Here is a 7,007-nt window from a genome sequence, read left to right as displayed (position 1 = left end):
CATTCCTGCCATCAGGGGCAGGGCCGCAGGGAGCGCTGCCTGTGCCCCCTCTGCAATATTTCAAGCTTCCTTCTGCAGGCAAAAACAAACTGCTCTGGGGCTCGCAAGGGAAAGGGGGAGGAAAAATTGCCAGAGGAAAAGGAGGGGAGGCAGGACAGGTAGGGATGGATCACTTAGTTCCTGCTTTTGCACCATCGCATCCTTTTAAACAAAAAAAAGACGTTTTTCTCCAACACGCCCTGAAAAGATGCAAATGTGCAGGTCCCATCTACTGGGGGCAGGATCCAGCTCCCCCGTGGACATTTCCAGCCCTTTGTGGCAAAGCTTTTGTGTTCCCATTTTGCATTTGGGTAACTTTCTTGGCTGGCCCTGACATTGAGGTCGGGGGCACCCCAGGAGCCCCCCGTGCTACCCAGTGTGACCCCCGTGAGGGCAGATGTCACTCCTGCTTCTGCCCTTCCAACATCTTGGTATTTGAAGCCCAAGGGTTGGGTGCCATTTTTCTAGTCAGGCTTTTTGAAAGTTGTCTGCAGTTACTAAAAAAAATAAATAAATAATCTAAAATAGAAAGCTGGGTGAAGTGCAAGGCTGAGTACCAGGTCACAGAGCAACCTCAAACAGCCTTTCCAAGCCCAGTCGGTGGAAGGGCTGTTGTGGCATCTGTGGCATGACAGTCTGTATGTTCCCCCAGCAAGAGGAGGGTCCCCCGAGTCCCTTCTTGGGAACAAATTTTAGTCCTAAATGCAGAAAACCCAACATCAGCTACAACCAGAGACAAACCTCTGTCAGCAGAGGCTTAGGTATTCATCTCCCGCCCTGGGGTACAGGATGGATTAGGGGAACCTACTGCCAGCCCTATTTGATTAGAGAGGAAATTTTCATTACCTCCTAAGAGCAGCAAAACCCCACACAAGCCACAAGCTCTTTTAAGCACTTGCTGTGTTGTTAGGATCACCAGCTCCTAATAAGACCACCCCAGGCAGACACACCATCCTTTAGTTTGGAAAACACACAAAAGAGACACCATGCTGGAATCTTACCTCTATCTTTAACAAAGCATTACCCCCTCCTCACCCTCTTCCCCATAATTGCCTTGTTATTGTCATTGGGGCCATTGTTCATTGGCTAGGCCCTAGAGAGGCCCGAGGGAGCAGTTCTGCCTTAGCTAAACCAATATCTCCTGCAATAACCCCCTGCAGTTTCCCCTTTGCTATCCCATGTTGAATAAATCCTCCATCTCTGTTTGCTGAATGATCATAAAGATGTGATTGAAGTTTCAGATTTATGGTTTCCTTCCACTGGAGGAGCAGCTCCAATAAGGGCAGAGCGTGTTTGCTGACTGCTCCTGACAGGGGTGTGCACAGGGAGATTTGTTAGAGCAGAGACAGGAGTGCAAGGACTAAAGGGAGGCATTTTCTTGATGCAGTCACGTGTAAGGGTTGAATTCACCCACACACTTCCAGACAAGGACCTGACTGAGGTTCCCAAGCACCCTGCCAGGCAGGGCAGCTGCACCAGCTTTGGCTCTAACAGCAAATCTGTCTTGAGTAACCACACAAGGGACCCACAAGAACTGGTTGCCTAGGAAAGGAGAGGATCCTAATGAAAGACCTTACAACTGGACTGGAAACTATATATACTGCTTTCCATATACTATGAGTTCCTTCTGGATTGACAGTGCAGTCCTCTGGGTGCCCAGGGTGCTCTTTGGGGAGCACAGAGAAACCCCCTTGCATCCCAGCATTGCCTCTGACCAAACACCAACACCCCAAAAAGCCACCAAAACCAGGCTATTCTCTCAGGCAGCTGCCTCCTAAGGACACCCTGTGGTGCACTTTATCCCTGTTGAAGCAACAGCCTCCAAGAGCAAACCCAGGGAATCTGGTGCCTGGTTGTGAACTTCCCACAGGGGATGGTCACTCCCTGCCCCAGGGCTGTTATCTTGGCCTGGGTGCCAAAACCCTCCTTCCCCCAGCAGCATCTAGGGAGCCCTCTGTCACACAGCGGGATCCCAGGAATTTCACATCAGGATTCAGATTCAGGTCTAATAAACCACCACAAAGCTGCAGTGAAATCAAAGTTGGTGACTGGTGCCAAAACCAGAACAGAGCATCTGAAATAGGTTCTCTCCAGCCCTGTGGCCACAGCACGTTTGCTTCTCCCTTATTCACAGCCATTTATGCTCATTCTCATTTCAACAAAAAGCCTATAAAACTCTTCCAGCACGATGCAGTCCTAAATTAAATGCACTTTAACATCCCTATATAACAAGGGAGTCTTTGCTCTTTGGAATTAATGCGTGGAGCCGAGAAGGGGACCTTTCCTGCAAAATTTATTCCACTTTATTTGGAGATAGAAAACCCCACCTCAATCCACCTTCTCCAAGAGCAAAGATGATCCTGTGTGTTCTAATGAGGACTTTGTAATAACGAGAGTTGTGTTAGACCAACTATGAAGTGAACACCAGAAAAGAAGAGTCTGTGAACAGCAGCATTTGTGTGATGTATGGTAATATTTTTCCTCAGTGCATTACAAAAGAAAAAAGCAAGATAAAAATATCTTCCATTTTCTCCCTAATTTGTAGTTTTCTGGTGTTAGCAAGGCTTATAAGACACATGCTCCCAATTAGCTGCTCCTCTTAATTTAAATGCTTCATAAATTATCTCCTGCGCTTGTGGATTATCACTTCATAATGCGAGTTAGCATTTAAATAAATAGCTGCTATGTAGGAAATTAGAGAGGTTTACAGTCTGAGGCAGCAGCATAATGAAGGAAAATACCACAGCAGCTGAACAGGGGTTGGGAGAGATGTGATGAGACAGATATTTTTTTTTCCCCCCTTTACCTTTAAGCAAGCAAATTTGGACTGCAGCAGGGAAAATGTGGGTCAGAACTCCAGCAGAGCAGGAGCCTTCTGTAATGGCTGAGCACGAAGGGAACAGAATTTTGAGGAGGGGAAAGCATCTGATTTAGCAAATTTGATGCAATTATGAAGTGACTTTTCGGAGCCAACTCTTGCTTGCTTCAGAAGGTAGCCCCTATGAAAGCAGTTGGGCTACTTGTGTGCATCACCTGAGCAGTATTTGGATCCCTTGTGCTCAAGCCTTTCAAAAAAAAAAAAAAGAGAACTGGAGAGGAAAAAAAAACTAGACTGGAGAGAAAAAAACAATGGAACAAAGAGCTGAAATTTTAGGGAGAAAATTTGGTGGTGAAAGCAATGAGGGATTCAGATGTAGGTTTATAGGGAATTTTAGAAATACATACATCTTGCAAAGATAATGAGCATGACTTTAAGCCAGATAACTTTTGCCATCTCTTTAGCATTGTTAATGAGATCAACCTCTAGGCAACAATAGGTTTTAACCATTGGCAGCAACTTCCCAGTGTTATTTCAGCCCAGTTTCACAATTATGGTTATCAATATAGAAAATTAGGAAGGCAAGGGAAGGAAGAACCTCATGACAACTCCTTGAGGGACCAGGTCTCTCTCCAGGATTTACTGGTCTTGGCTTTGGTGTCACTGCTTTTTCTACCACAGGAAAAAACTCCGGGCAAGATCCTGCCAGCAGTCAATCATGCTTGACTGTCATTGACTTCTTGGAGAGCTGGGGACACAGAGGAACCTGGGGGGCTCAGGACCCTTTGGTGTTTGTCTTGCAGAGAGCCCAGGGCTCAGCACTGCAGGGGAAGTTCAGCTATTACAGCTCCCTGCTCACTCACACACACAAGTCCCAGCATGTCAAAATCAGGGATATTTTTTCAAAAAACACATGAAAAATCATAGAAACCTTGACAGCCTTGACCAAAGTCCAGCCTTAGGCAGGAGTAAAGTTATTAGTTCCCTTATTTCCCAGAGAAAGTCTGACACATTAGGATTTCACAGTAAGTGGCTGTAAGTGTAATGGGCAGGGTGTGATTTTGCTCACCAGGTTTTGCAGTTAAATTTCAGCATGTTGAATACATTTTGCTGTAGGACAGAGCAAATTATTCGGGCAGATTCTTGAATTAGCACAAGACCCTCTGTGCTTAATGGGAGTTCTGTCTAACTGACAGCACAATTTGGGTCTTCCCTGTGTTTAATATACTAAAAGAGCAGGGGTCGATTTGTCTCATCATTTACATCCATCCAACCCTGCTAATCCCAGGAGAACTGCAGAGTAGAAGCTCAGGACAACCTGCAACTGCTTCAGTTTTCTCTGCTCAGCACTTTCCAGTTCATTTTTCTAACAATGGGCCCCAAAATGCTCTTGCTTACAAATCCCAGTTCTTCCCAGGTCAATAGGACTGAACACGGGCAACAGGACTGAAGTCTGGGGAGATTTCTACATGGACCCCTGGAGTTTGTAGCCATTTGTTTGGCTAAGATGCAGTTCACTCTGCAGAGGGTTGGAACAGTTTGATCTAGAATTTTCTATTTGGTTTATAAAGTGACAAAAAGGCTCATCTGAAAGGTTACAGAAGCTCTTCATCCCTCACACATTCCAGGCAGAAGAAAGGCTCTGTGGGCCAAACTGTGCCAGTGGTCACAGCTCTGTCCTCTGTAGCATCTTGGTATCTCTTATCACACTTTGTCCTCTGCACCACACAAAGAATGGCCATAAGTGCTTCTGGCTTCTTCTATGCTTAGAGCCTGACAAGCCTCTGTTTTCTTGGGGTATGAGGACACTAAATCCAACTCTTCCATCCCAGCTGCAAGGACTCTTCAAGTCTAAGGAGAACCTGGCAGATGTGGTGGCTGTTGACTGCAGGACAGGAAACCCTGTGACTAGATTCCTTCAGGAGTTGATGCCACTTTTTACAGAGTCACCTTTTCTTCTAAAAGGGCATTTTAAATCATAAAATTGGAAGCTGCTGCATATCTTTCCAGCTGATCTACTAATCATATTTCTTCAAATTTTATATCCCTGACCCTTGTAAAGGGATTGCAAGGAAGGCATTTTTTAAGCTGCATTTTAATAAGTCAATATGAAAGCTCAAAATTATTTAAAGCTTCTTAAATAGGATTATATTTGATTTCTTGTGGGAATAGTGGGGGGTAGTCTAGTAAAGGCATTCTGTCCTGCTGAGGTTCTATTACATTAAAGAAACAGCATCCTTTTTTCACAGCAAAAACTTTTATCTGTTCTCTAATGAAAATGGAGATTATTCTGCACATAGATGACTGAAGTTAGTAAGTTCCTGCATCTGTGATCAGAGATCAAAGTCCCTCCTTGAGTGAAAGCCCAGAGATTCCTGAACCAGAGGTTTGCCCAAATTTAACAAGTTGTCTCTTAGTCTGAAATATTTGAATATTTTGTTCTAGGAGGTACCCCAGGTGTATTGACTTCAGGAAAATTGTGCTGTGAAACACCAGGTAGATCTCAAAGCAGCCAGGGTCTCATTTGCAGCCAGAGATTGAATTTGACCAGAAGAATCAGAGGTCTGTGCCATTGGGGAGCTGTTTTGCTCTACAGGGAATGTGGCCATGTTCAGTCTGCTTGACAAGGCCCAGAGTCAAATTCTCACTGGCATTTGACTCCTTTAATGCTGTTGTGGCTTGTCTGGGTGCTCTGCTGGCAGCACGTAGCCTGGTATGGTCTGTAGCACCCCAAAAAGTTCAGGAGAAAATAAAAACAACCTCTACAAGTTGAAAAGTAAACAGCAGCTCCACTAAGTTGAGTTGTGCTGGACAGAATGAGACATCTGGCCTTGGGAACAGAAGGGGATTTTTCTTGGAGCAGCAGATGGGGAGGTTTATAGAACAGATATTACTAAGGATGAAGCACAGAGAAAAGGTCATAACTGCTGAAAGGGGATGGGAACTTTTTTTAAAAAAACATTGTCTCATCTCTTTAATATTTAGAGGATGTTCAGTCCCAGACATCACACAACCCCATCCTGCTCTCAGCTAAACCTCAGTGCTCCTGCTGCAGCCAACAGACACTGAGCAAAAATATTCCCTGGCAGATTTTGACCTCAGGATTTGCAAGACAGCAGGGATCCCCAAGACTGGGATCTTCTGGGAAGTGACACTATCCCTACACCCTCCCCAGCCACTCTCTGGAGGTCCCACCTCTCTGGAGGATCAAGTGCAAAGATGGTAAAATGGCTTTTTTGCCAAGGTGCCATGCACTGTTCTGCCCACATTCTTCCCTGCACTGGAGACAGAATTATTCCACTGCTTTTCCCACCCCGATGTGTCCAGACACCCCCCTCTATTTTCCCTAGAAGGAGAACAAGGACTCAGTTGTCTCCCTCCATTCAGCTGCTCCCGGGCCACCACATGCTGAACCCACCCTTTCCATCCTCAAATCTCTCCCAGACTCGTTCCACCTCTTAGAGGTGTGTGGTTGTTGTGGCTCAAGAAGGATCAGGAACACACCTCATTCTAGTGGTAGCTAAAAATTGCACCCATCTCCATCTAGCTCAGCCAACCTGTCCTTCCTGCCAGCAGCTTTGCCTTATGACTACAGACCTGGCTGCTTCTCCAGGGCTTGCAAACTGATATGAACTTCACAAGCTGTGACACCCACCACAGAAACACGTAGGCTTCTTTGACCTTCAATGCTGGCACAAAACCTTACCCAGGCCCCAATTTATCTTGGAGTCAGGAGCAGATTTAACAGAGCAGGAACAGATCGTTTTCAATATTTCCATCTCAATTACAGTCAAACACCTCGGTGATTCTCAGCCTTTGGGGCTGTTCCTGGGCTGCCTGCTCCTTGCTTGGAGACTCTTGGCAGCATCAGCAGAAATAGCACGACTGGGCAAGGTGTTGGTGATTTATCAATGCTGAAGTAATTCACACTGACATGGAGGCACCGAGGAGGAGCTCAGGTGGCCCCAAAGACCCCAAGTTATATGGTGCCACTGCTGAAAGCAGCAGACTTGGGAGCTGACTCTCCAGCAAAGAGGGTTGGTTTTTTTTTCCCCAAAACTGCAGAAAGAAGCAGCCCTATTATGGAGAAAGGCAATTTTAACTGTTGCAATGCCTTCCTGCTAAAATTGTCCCTCTAACACCACGTTAT

This window comes from Chaetura pelagica, unplaced genomic scaffold (assembly GCF_000747805.2).
Source record: "Chaetura pelagica isolate M959 unplaced genomic scaffold, ChaPel_1.0 scaffold405, whole genome shotgun sequence".
NCBI lineage: Eukaryota > Metazoa > Chordata > Aves > Apodiformes > Apodidae > Chaetura > Chaetura pelagica.
Note: the sequence above shows the minus strand (reverse complement) of the source record.